At 47.8% G+C, this 12,109-nt stretch overlaps 1 protein-coding gene across 2 annotated transcripts in view; it reads left to right on the top strand.

Annotated features, from left to right (window-relative positions):
- The first annotated feature begins 9,795 nt into the window (after nucleotides 1-9,795).
- Nucleotides 9,796-12,109, top strand: part of TRPM6 (transient receptor potential cation channel subfamily M member 6) — a 187,545-nt gene continuing 185,231 nt past the window's right edge. For both annotated transcript variants that reach the window (XM_088464054.1, XM_088464053.1), the window contains exon 1: nucleotides 9,796-9,951. The gene's annotated coding sequence lies outside the window, so the exon portion shown is untranslated. The remainder of the gene's footprint in view (nucleotides 9,952-12,109) is intronic.

Genomic DNA, 12,109 nt, shown 5'->3' with positions numbered 1-12,109 from the left:
AAAGTTACTGTCAAGTTCAGAAACTTTGGCTCAGACCGTAAGCAGTCCAGGGACACCTAAATCCCGTTGTCCTGTTGTATCCAAGCGCCTGCAAACCACACCGTCAACTCCCTCCTCGTCAATTTCCTCCTTAGTCAGGATCGGAAGTAGTCCTGCAGGCCATATCACTGGCATGACTGACTCTCCTATCCGGGATTCCTCCGGAGGATCCTGCATTGCTACGCCTACTGCTGCCGCTGCTGCTGTTGCTGCTGCTGCTGGGAGTCGTTCATCATCCCAGAGAGGAAGTAGGAACACCACTACTTTTACTAAACAATTGACCCTCCAACAGTCCTTAGCGAGGAGGATGAAGTACGACAGCAGTCATCCTGAAGCAAAACGTATAACTGAGGCCTTGACTGCTATGTTGGTGTTAGACGTGCGTCCGGTATCCGCCATTAGTGCAGTGGGATTTAGACAATTGATGGAGGTAGTGTGTCCCCGGTTCCAAATCCCGTCTAGATTCCACTTCACTAGGCAGGCGATACCGAGACTGTACAGAAACGTCAGAAAAAGTGTCCTCAGTGTCCTGAAAAATGCCGTTGTACACAATGTCCACTTAACCACGGACATGTGGACAAGTGGAACAGGGCAGACTAAGGACTATATGACTGTGACAGCCCACTGGGTAGATGTATCACCTTACGCAGCAACAGCAGCAGCGTCACCAGTAGCAGCATCTCAGAAACGCCAGCTCGTTACAAGGCAGGCTACGCTGTGTATCACCGGTTTCAGTAAGAGGCACACCGCCGACAACCTCTTAGAGAAACTGAGGGAAATCATCGCCCAGTGGCTTACCCCACTTAGACTCTCCTGGGGATTTGTGATATCTGACAACGCCACCAATATTGTGCGGGCATTACATCTGGGCAAATTCCAGCACGTCCCATGTTTTGCTCACACAATAAACTTGGTGGTGCAGAATTTTCTGAAAAGCGACAGGGGCGTGCAGGAGACGCTTTGGGTGGCCCGAAAAATTTCTGGCCACTTTCGCCATTCAGCGACTGCGTGCCGAAGACTGGAGCGCCAGCAAACACTCTTGAACCTGCCCCGCCATCACCTGAAGCAAGAGGTTGTGACGCGGTGGAACTCAACCCTCTATATGCTTCAGAGGATGGAGGAGCAGCAAAAGGCCATACAAGCCTATACATCCACCTATGACATAGGCAAAGGAGGGGGTATGCACCTGACTCAAGCGCAGTGGAGAATGATTTCCGTGTTGTGCAAGGTTCTTCAGCCCTTCGAACTTGCCACACGTGAAGTCAGTTCAGACACTGCCAGCTTGAGTCAGGTCATTCCCTCATCAGGCTTTTGCAGAAGCAGCTGGAGAAAGTGAAGGAGGAGCTAAGACGGAGCGATTCCGCTCGGCATGTGGGACTTGTGGATGAAGCCCTTCATTCGCTTTGCCAGGATTCCAGGGTGGTCAATCTGTTGAAATCAGACCACTACATTTTGGCCACCGTGCTCGATCCTAGGTTTAAAGCCTATGTGGTGTCTCTCTTTCCGGCCGACACAAGCCTGCAGAGGTGCAAAGACCTGCTGGTGAACACACTGTCAGCTGAAGCGGAACGTGACACGTCAACGGCTCCTTCTTCATTTTCTCCCGCAACTGGGGCTGCCAGGAAAAAACTTAGGTATCCTAAGCAACCCGCTGGCGGTGATGCAGGGCAGGCAGGACCAAGTTTGGACATCTGGTCCGGACTGAAGGACCTGGCAACAATTTCTGACATGTCTACTGTCACTGCATATGATACTGTCACCATTGACAGAATGGTGGAGGATTACATCGGTGACAGCATCCAAGTAGGCATGTCAGACAGTCCATACCTGTACTGGCAGGAAAAAGAGGCAATTTGGAGGCCCCTGTACAAACTGGCTCTATTTTACCTGAGTTGCCCCCCCTCCAGTGTGTACTCCGAAAGAGTGTTTAGTGCAGCCGGGAACCTTGTCAGCGAAAGGCGTAGGAGGTTGCTTCCACAGAATGTGGAGAAGATGATGTTCATCAAAATGAATTATCAGCTCTTCCAGGGAGACCAGCCTCCAGAACGTACAGAGGGACCTGTGGTGGTGGATTCAAGTGGGGACGAGTTAATACTTTGTGAGGATGAGGATGTACACACTGAAGAGGGTGAGGAATCGGTGGATGAGGAGGATGAGGATGACATCTTGCCTCCGTAGAGCCAGTTTGTGCAGGGACACATTAATTGCCAGCTTGTTTTGTGGGGGCCCAAACGAACCAATCATTTCAGCCACAGTTGTGTGGCAGACCCTGGCGCTGAAATGATTGATTTGTTAAAGTGTGCATGTCCTGTTTATACAACATAAGGGTGGGTGGGAGGGCCCAAGGACAATTCCATCTTGCACCTCTTTTTTTCTTTGCATTATGTACAGTTTGGGGCCTAGTTTTTCTAACTGCCATCCTGTCTGCCACTGCAGTGTCACTCCTAGATGGGTCACGTGTTTGTGCCGCCCACTCGTGTCGCTTAGCATAGTCATCCAGCTACCTCGGTGCAACCTTTTGGACATAAAAACACTATTGTGAGGTGTGAGGTGTTCAGAATAGACTGGAAATGAATGGAAATTAAGGTTATTGAGGTTAATAATAGCATAGGAGCAGAAAAACCTACAAATTCTGTGATTTTAGCTGTTTTTATGCTTTTTTTCAAAAAAATACAGATCCAAAACACAAAACCCAGAACCCAAAACACGGAAGGGTGGTTTTGGCAAAACCAATCCAGATCCAAAACACGAAGAAAGATCCAGATCCAAAACCAAAACACAAAACACGAAAAGTGGCCGGTGCACACCCCTAGTAGGAATTTGCAGTGGGAGTTACTCACCCTGCATTTCCCTGTAATTCCTTCCAGTCATTACATACAATGTTGACCACAAAATGTTATATCCCATTTTTTCTTTGCATATTAACACTGGTTCCCTGAGTGCTTTCATAGTACTCCTTTTCACTGCTTCTATGTCTGATATATGTATTGGCTCCCTTGCCTGATATATTATTGCCATCAAGTCCTCTAGTGGAAAACTTTCTCCAATTATGTAGATCCTGACACTGGTGCACCCTTGGGACCCTTACTACTGTCCCTATAGTCCACTAGGCTTTCACTGCAAGACAAACCCCTGAGTGGCAATAGATATGCCCATACGTGGAGCTAGAAATGCCCTTTTCGTGGAACTGGCCACGTCCCCTCAGCAGCCTTAGAATCTCCCTGAAACTAGTTTTCAAAAGTAGGCAAGTATGGGTTTGGTTAGTGGCTCCTGGGGGGGATTTAGGGTGAGGCAGCCCCCCCGGGAGGGTTAGGGTTAGGCTAGGGGAAGGGAGGTTTAGGGTTAGGCACCCCCGGGTTGGAGGTTAGGGTTAGGCACCCCCCAGGGAGACTTAGGTTTAGGCTGTGGGGAAGGGGGGGTTAGGTTTAGGCACTTAGGGGGGGTTAGGGTTAGGCACTTGGGGCGGAGTTTAGGGTTAGGCACCCCTAAAGAAGGGTTAGGGAGTAGAATAGGGTTAGTTGTACTTACCTTTTGTAGCTTCGGGATCTTCACCCCTGCCGGGCTTCCGCTGTCAGTAGTAAAACATACTGATTCAATGTTGCTTATGCATATATTATGCTTTTTTTTGTGTGTTGAGCTATTTCTTTTAACCCCTTAGCTGCTGAGAAATTTCTCACCCCTATTCTGAGGCTATTTTTCGACTTTTGCACTTCTCACATCAATGTTACAGATTTTTTTTTTTTTTTATGCAGCTGTTGACTTTGAAGTTCCAGAAAATACCACTTTAGTCATTTTAATTATTCTAACGCATCAGATAAAATGTATTAATAGAGGTTAAAAATTTTATTTTTTGGTTGACATTTCAAGAAAGTGAACCAAAAGCAATTTTTTTTTTTTTAGTAAAAACCACAAATAAATACATTGTATTTCTTGTTTTGTCATTAATTGACCTTTCCAAAATTGCAAAAAAAATCAAACCGGTTTTGTACTTGAAAATGATCATGGATATATACACTGCCAGATTAAAGTAAACACAGCGGCATCACTGACCTTTGTGACACCTGGTGTGACTGCAAGGCAAACTCTCATGCATTCCATGAAGCCATACCCCACTTATGCATGCCAATCTAGGGGGCGAAACGAGGACACGCACCTTATGTATGACAGTCTTGGGGGCGGAGACGTACACAAGGAGGAATGGCCTCATTCAGATAAGCCACACTCCCTTATTTATACCAATCCTGGGGGCAAGACAGCATCTCACACCCTCTTGGGACCTGATTCAGTAAGGATCGCTATTGCGATCGCAATAGCGATTATGCACATAGTCTCACTGCAAAATATGGTAATGATTGAAATCTCAATGCCATACGCAGCCTAACATACGGACACCCCCCTATCCTTACACACATCTGTAATACTTAGCAAGACTGCAAAACCATCGGTAATATCGAGTAACATCGGAGCCTCACTCTCAAATGTGGGCAGATCTACTAAGTAAATTGTAGAGTTGTAAACTACCAACAAATCAGCTCCTAGCTGTCATTTTTTTTTTACTTAACTGGCCTTACTCAGAAATTGCTAACCTCAGCGCATGCAGTGAAAGCCCAAGCTGCGTATGGCATCATATATGCACGCCCCTGCAACAGCGTTTAAACACACTGGCATGCCTGCGTTTCACCGACCACCCCTCCGCCACCTCCCCCAAACGGTACTTCCTGTCAATCACTCTGCGATGGATCTGCGTAGTCACTGCGATCGCAGTCCCGATCGCAGTGGCTGGTTCGCGTACACGCACTGCGATGCATATGCATGCGCAGAACGCAACAATCATCTGATTGTGTGCGTAATCGCAATAGCGGTCCTTGCTGAATCAGGGCCTCAGCACACAGGGCTCACCCAGCACTCTGGCAGCTGCTGGGTGCAGCCCCAGCCCCTACCCAGCCTTTCACTGCATTGTGGCCGCTCAGTGACACCATTCGACGGGGTGACACCAAAATAGCGTGTCACTCTCTTGGATGGTGTCCATGGGAGTGTGACTAGTTATCTGAACATTCTTGCCCCACTCCCGCCAACCAACCGCCGACATTAAAAAATATGCACCCTAACATACATACAACAACATAAAGTACTCAAAATAAACAAGGCCAAGATATGTTATATATTGCCTGCACTTGCATAATTGACCACTTGCTGCAGCTGTCAGCTGGTGATGTAAGGGCCTAGCTGTCATTTTTTTTTTACTTAACTGGCCTTACTCAGAAATTGCTAACCTCAGCGCATGCAGTGAAAGCCCAAGCTGCGTATGGCATCATATATGCACGCCCCTGCAACAGCGTTTAAACACACTGGCATGCCTGCGTTTCACCGACCACCCCTCCGCCACCTCCCCCAAACGGTACTTCCTGTCAATCACTCTGCGATGGATCTGCGTAGTCACTGCGATCGCAGTCCCGATCGCAGTGGCTGGTTCGCGTACACGCACTGCGATGCATATGCATGCGCAGAACGCAACAATCATCTGATTGTGTGCGTAATCGCAATAGCGGTCCTTGCTGAATCAGGGCCTCAGCACACAGGGCTCACCCAGCACTCTGGCAGCTGCTGGGTGCAGCCCCAGCCCCTACCCAGCCTTTCACTGCATTGTGGCCGCTCAGTGACACCATTCGACGGGGTGACACCAAAATAGCGTGTCACTCTCTTGGATGGTGTCCATGGGAGTGTGACTAGTTATCTGAACATTCTTGCCCCACTCCCGCCAACCAACCGCCGACATTAAAAAATATGCACCCTAACATACATACAACAACATAAAGTACTCAAAATAAACAAGGCCAAGATATGTTATATATTGCCTGCACTTGCATAATTGACCACTTGCTGCAGCTGTCAGCTGGTGATGTAAGGGCCTGATTCAGAGCCGAACGCTCTGACCAGAGCGCTCGCTCTGAATCAGGGCCCTCCTCCATGAAAATGGAGCGGTCTCCTGGCCGCTCGCATAGCTGTGGGTGACCACCCACAGCATATGCGAGCGTCCATGATGATGGTCGCGATGGTCTTGACCATCGCGACCATCGGGCTTGCGACGGAGACCCTGCGGTAGGGTCTCGCTGCCGCAAGCCCTGGAGTGATTTTGGCTCTATCAGAGCCAAAATCACTCCCATTGACATCACTAGTGATGTCAGTGGGGCCGGCTTCAGACGGTAGGCGTTCCCATGGGTATCAACAACATCGACAGCACGCCCCCTTTGGTGCGAGACCCGGAGCGATGGGGAGCCCGTCGCTCGCCGGGTCTCGCGCATGCGCACGACGGAGCTCCCTCCATTGTGCGCATATGCAGTGGGGGAACATCGACCCGCTTGCAAGCGTCCTGCGCTCGCGAGCGGGTTTGAATGACCCCCTAAGTTCCATTGGTTCTTGTTTAAATCCTGGCCTGTCTGGAAGATATATGTAATAAATACAGTACCTGCATTTAACCACTTAGCTGACTAATATTTTTTCCAAAAAATGTTCCCAAAATTGTAGTTTTAGTTTATTATAAGTCATGTAACTAATAGCAATTTAAACCAAATTCATTATAATGTAACTGATACATTTTTAATAAAATTATGCTGGATCAAGGTTAAATAGCTGTTATTTATATAATTTGAGAATTTAAAAATTCCACTATTTTGGGGACATTTTGGAAAAAAAATAGTTTTGTACAGTTAAACACTAGTATGCATCAGTCTCTTTCATTGCTCCTTCATGTCTCTTACTGACACCTCCATCCACATCTCTCACTGCCCCTCCACAGCTCCCCCACTGCCTCCTTCCTCCTTATCTCATTGATTACCCCTTCATAGTTTTCTCATTACTCTTTTCATAGCTTTTCATTGTAAGTTTGTTATAGCTCACTGCCCCCCCACAACTCACACCTCTCTCCTCATATCTCATTGTCCCTCATAGCTCACACTGCCCCCTCGCATCTCACTGCACCCCCCACGGCAGCTCACACCTCACGGATTTCCCCCCGCAGCTGACTTCCCCTATCACACCACACCACTCCCCATCACATCTCGCTATTCACCCTGCAGCTCACTGCCCCATTACTGCTCACACTTCCCCCATCACATCTCACTGCCCCCTATAGCTCACACTGCCCCCCTCACTCCTCACTGCTCCCTTCCACAGTGCACTGCCCCTCACACCTCACTTCTTCCCCCTGCAGCTCAATTCCACCATCACACCTCACTACTTCCCCTCACACCTCAATACTCCCTTGTGCAGCTAACTGCCCCCATCACTGCTCACTTCCCCCCCAATTCTCACTGCCCCATCACACACCATTGCTCCCCCAGAGCTCATTGCCCACAGCACACCTCATTGCTCCCCGCCACAGTTCACTTCCCCCTCACACCTCACTACTACCCCCTGCAGCTCAATGCCTGCCTACTGCTCACATTGCCCCTATCACAACTCACTGCCCCCCACATCTCACACTGCCCCATCACACATCACTGCTCCCCCGCAGCTCATTGCCCACACCACACCTCATTGCTCCCTGCCACAGCTCACTGCTCTCCGCCACAGTTCACTGCCCCATTACTGCTCCCTGCCCCATCACATGATGTATCCTGACACTTTTCGCATGCATGCCAGAAAACGCAAAGGAAGGACTTCTTGGTCTATTACCCAGCAGTCCCTCTGGCGTTCTACTGCACATGTGCAAAAGGATGTGCGCTGCAGAGGGTGTTGAGAGGGATCCAGTTGGATTCCTGCCAGGGGGGAAGCCACGAATAGAAGCCCATATGCTTCTATAGGGTATCGCCATCTGAAGATGGCGTTAACCCACTGCATCCAAGCCACTTGGTGCATATGAGAAATGCAGGCAAACCCCCGAAAACTGCATTTTTAGGGGTTTGACCTTATTTCTTGCTTTAGTGCATCCCGCCCCATATCTCACTGACCCCCCACAGCTCACACTGCCCTCCTCACATCTCACTGCTTCCCCCTGCAGTTCATTGGCCCCTCACATCCCACTGCTCACTCCTGCACCTCACTGCTCCTTCACACCTCACTGCTCCCCCTCACAACTTACTGCTCCCCTTGCAGCTCACTGGCCCCTACTGCTCACACTGCACCATCACAGCTCACTACCCCCTCAGCTCATTTACCACATCACACCTCATTGCTTCCCCGTGCAGCTCACTACCCCATCACACCTCACTGTTCCCCCTCACACCTCACTGCCCATATCACACCTCGCTTCCCACATCACACCTCACTGCTCCTCATGCAGCTCACTGCTCCCTTCACACCTCACTACTCTCCCCACCCAGCAGGTCACTGCCCTATGACACCTCACTTCTCCAGCCACTGCTCACTGCCCCCACAGCTCACACTGCCCCATCACACCTCACTGCTCCTCATGCAGCTCACTGCTCCCTTCACACCTCACTGCTCTCCCCACCCTTCACACCTCACTGCTCTCCATCGCCCTATGACACCTCACTTCTCCAGCCACTGCTCACTGCCCCCACAGCTCACACTGCCCCATCACATCTTACTTCTCCCCTTGCAGCTCATTGCCATCACACCTCACTGCTCTCCTCCTCCCACAGCTCACTGCCCCCTCACACCACACTGGAACACGTACTCATCACAGATGTCGGCCTATTAGTAATGATGAGCTACACATATACTGCTAGTTATCAGATGACATCAGGAACCAGAGTTGGTGTCACTATGACCACAGTCACAAAAAATGTAGACAAAAGTGATCTGCAACCTGGAACATACATAGCAGCAGTGAAAAATAAAATTTGGCACATTGGGTATATTATTCAATGTAATGAGGAGGAACAAGATGTGCTGGTACACTTCATGAAACTAAACCAATCAACAAATGTGTCATCCTGGCCTTCAAGAGATACGGTAAGTGTTTTGTCCTTTTATTCACGTCCTCTGTGTAACGGAAGTGCCTACTACGCAAGGAAGTACTGGAAGGCAGTATACACTGTCTGCTGACACTTTAAAGAAAATTACAGACCGTTACAAATCATGTTCCAAACAAGGGGAAAATAATGTGATTGCTGACTCAACTTCATTTCTGTTTAAGTTTTTAAATGTCATGGTTTCTTGTGCAAATTATGTACTGTATGTGGTAGAACAGTAATCGGACATCAACTTCATTTTTTTTTTTCTCCACTATAAAACAGAGTACCATGCTAATTTTTTGTGTGATAGTTATGTAAACCATTGTTACGCACCTGAAAATAATTGGGATATCTAATGTTTATATAACCTTGTGTTTTTAATTCTGTTCTAAAAGCTCACATTTTTGCCGTAACTCGAAACATAAGGCAGATAAAGTAATTTGGTTTGGATTTTTGTATTCGGCAGGAAAAGTTACCTTAAAGGTCAAACTTTTGTGGTGATTCCTTAATAAACACCCGTGATACTTCAAATAAACCGCAATTAGTAAATAGTCTAAATTGAAAAATCAATATTTCAGAAACTAACAGTCAGACAGTAGAGATATTTGGCAGAAATATATTTGGCAAAAATTTTTTTACATCCTCTCTTATAAAAAAAAAATCGTAAAAATCTAAGTTGGGTGGTGAACATTTAATTTTTTGGGGGGGATGATCTGATATGGAATGACCCATAGCTTTATACAGTTACTGTTTCTTTCCCTCTGATACTTAATGAAATAAGTCAGATAAATTGAAGTATACATATGTTTATAGGTGTTGCTGTGGAAGACTAATTGGAGACCACCCTGGTGTAGATTATGACTGGCCAATTTATGCTACTCCACATGAGAGAAGTGATGAAGAATGGTCGGTCCATAAACATACAAAGACAAGCCCCACAGACGCTTTTGGCACTATTAATTTCCAAGATGGCCATCACACATACCATGCAAAGGTTTGTTGTATGTTGCTGCAGATCAATGTATATTATCCTGTCTTATATTTCTATTTTTTTAGATATTTTTTTTAAATCTGACAAATAATAAATAACTATTTATATAGTGAACCTGCCATTTGTTTAAAATATTTACCCCTTTTCTGAAATATCAAGTACTTATGGTGTTTTCCACTACATATTATTTATTTAAATCTAAAATATATAGAAAATCAAATTACCAACCAGAGGTAGACTATGGACCTGTTTCAGAGATGTACACAATCCCGATTGTTAGGTAATTTGAGCGATTATCATTGATTTGCGCATGCATTTGTTTTTCACTGCGCATACGTCAAGTTTCATTACCATTGTTGCTTGCAATGAGGATTTATTAGAAAAGCGATTCACAGGTAGGAACCGTTTGTGGGTGGCAACTCAAACACAGGCGATCCCGTACTCATTATAAATGACTCCAGCATCTCCGTTCCGATGGCCATTCTGTGCAAGCAGAGGGCTAATTGGGATGTAGTTATTTTCCCTGCTGTCGGGATGCCCGGCGCTCAGAATGCCGGTGACGGAATCCTGACACCAGTCAGAATCCCATAGCGGGCAATCCGACCTCCGGCATCCAGATGGTAAGTAGTAGGGTTAGGAGGAGGGTTAGGCACTATTGGGAAGGTTAGGGTTAGGCACTCGGGGGGTTAGGTTTAGGCTGCGGGGGAGGGAGTTTAGGTTTAGGCACTGGGGGTGAGGGTTAGGTTTAGACTGCTGGGAGGGAGGGATATGGGTAGGGGAAGGAGAGTATACTTACCTCTTTCTGTCAGAATAGTGACCCTGTCGGGATACCGGTGTTAGGATTCTGACTGCCAGGGTCTTGAGCGCCATCATCCCGTACCCAATCCCGTTAATCATAAGTCCGATTAATCAAATGATCTGCAACTGATGCTGCATCTTTGTACACAGTCGTTTGGATTTACAAAGCCTCCTGGAGGCTGCATCATTTGTTATTTTCGCTTTGACGCTGCTCACAAATTTGCAACAGTAGTGGCATTAGTGTAACCTTTCTGAATCAGGCACAATGTTTCATACAGAGGTTTGTTTGCATCAGTGTGACAGAAATTTACATAAATACTCTCTGATACTAGCGGATCTGCACTTTACAGTATTAATCTCTGAGTCTGTGGCTGCTTGCTCCCGTTCCCCTCCTCACACTGTGACACAGGGCCTGATTCAGACCCACTCACTATCTGCGTACGCTTGCTGGATGCGTATGCAAATTTGTCAAAGTGACGCCACAGGAAGCGAATGCTCGCCAAGGAATAAGCATGCCCACCATGTCTTAGCGAGCGGCCACTTTGTTTGAGCGTACGCCCAATCACACAGGCAGAGCCGCCCACCAGCACACGTCATCTCCAGGAAGTGTATTAAAACATTGGTACATCGAGCACCATCGGATGCTAATACAGTGCTTGTGGTTGCTTTACCCTACCGCAAGCATTGTGAGGAAATCAGTGTAAAAAAAGGCAAGTGACGTGTACTATGACGCTGCCTGTTAATTATGCACGCCTCTAAAACGGCGTTGAAACACTCAGGCACGCCTGCGTTCGCATCTCCAACCCCCCGTTATAGTGTCCTGCCCCTGTTACAACCCACAAACGGCCTATACTGTCACTCATTACCCTCGGCTGCCTTTGCTGGGCGAGTGAGAGGGTTGCGATCGCAGTGTGTAGTTCGCGCATGCGCAGAACGAAGCGTGAGCATACGCGTATGCAGAACATCGGGCCGCTTGTGAATGCACAGCACGAGCGAGCAGCTCTGAATCAGGCCCACTGTCCCATTGACATGCATCTATCTGTCTTACTAATATCTTACATGTGGACATGTTACCAATGGCATCACTAAGGAGGTGAGGGGGGATGCTGGCCGAACCTGGTGTCACCAAAATGCCAGCTCCTCAGAGACAGGGAGCCGGGTGCTTCACACTAACATCACAGTGCAGTACCTGGTCCCTGAGGAAGATCCTACAGTGCAGGGAGAGTCTCTAGGGACAGCCCGCATCTCTGGGGGTGCTGGGCACACCCCACAGTGATAAAGCCAGAGGAAGTACAGTGAGGCCACGCCCCTCCCAGTGAGGCCACGCCCCCATTTAATCAACACCACTTTATGTCGCTGTCTT

Source organism: Taudactylus pleione, unplaced genomic scaffold (assembly GCF_031769625.1).
Source record: "Taudactylus pleione unplaced genomic scaffold, aTauple2 ptg001573l, whole genome shotgun sequence".
Classification (NCBI taxonomy): domain Eukaryota; kingdom Metazoa; phylum Chordata; class Amphibia; order Anura; family Myobatrachidae; genus Taudactylus; species Taudactylus pleione.
This window is presented reverse-complemented; position numbering and strand designations above follow the sequence as displayed.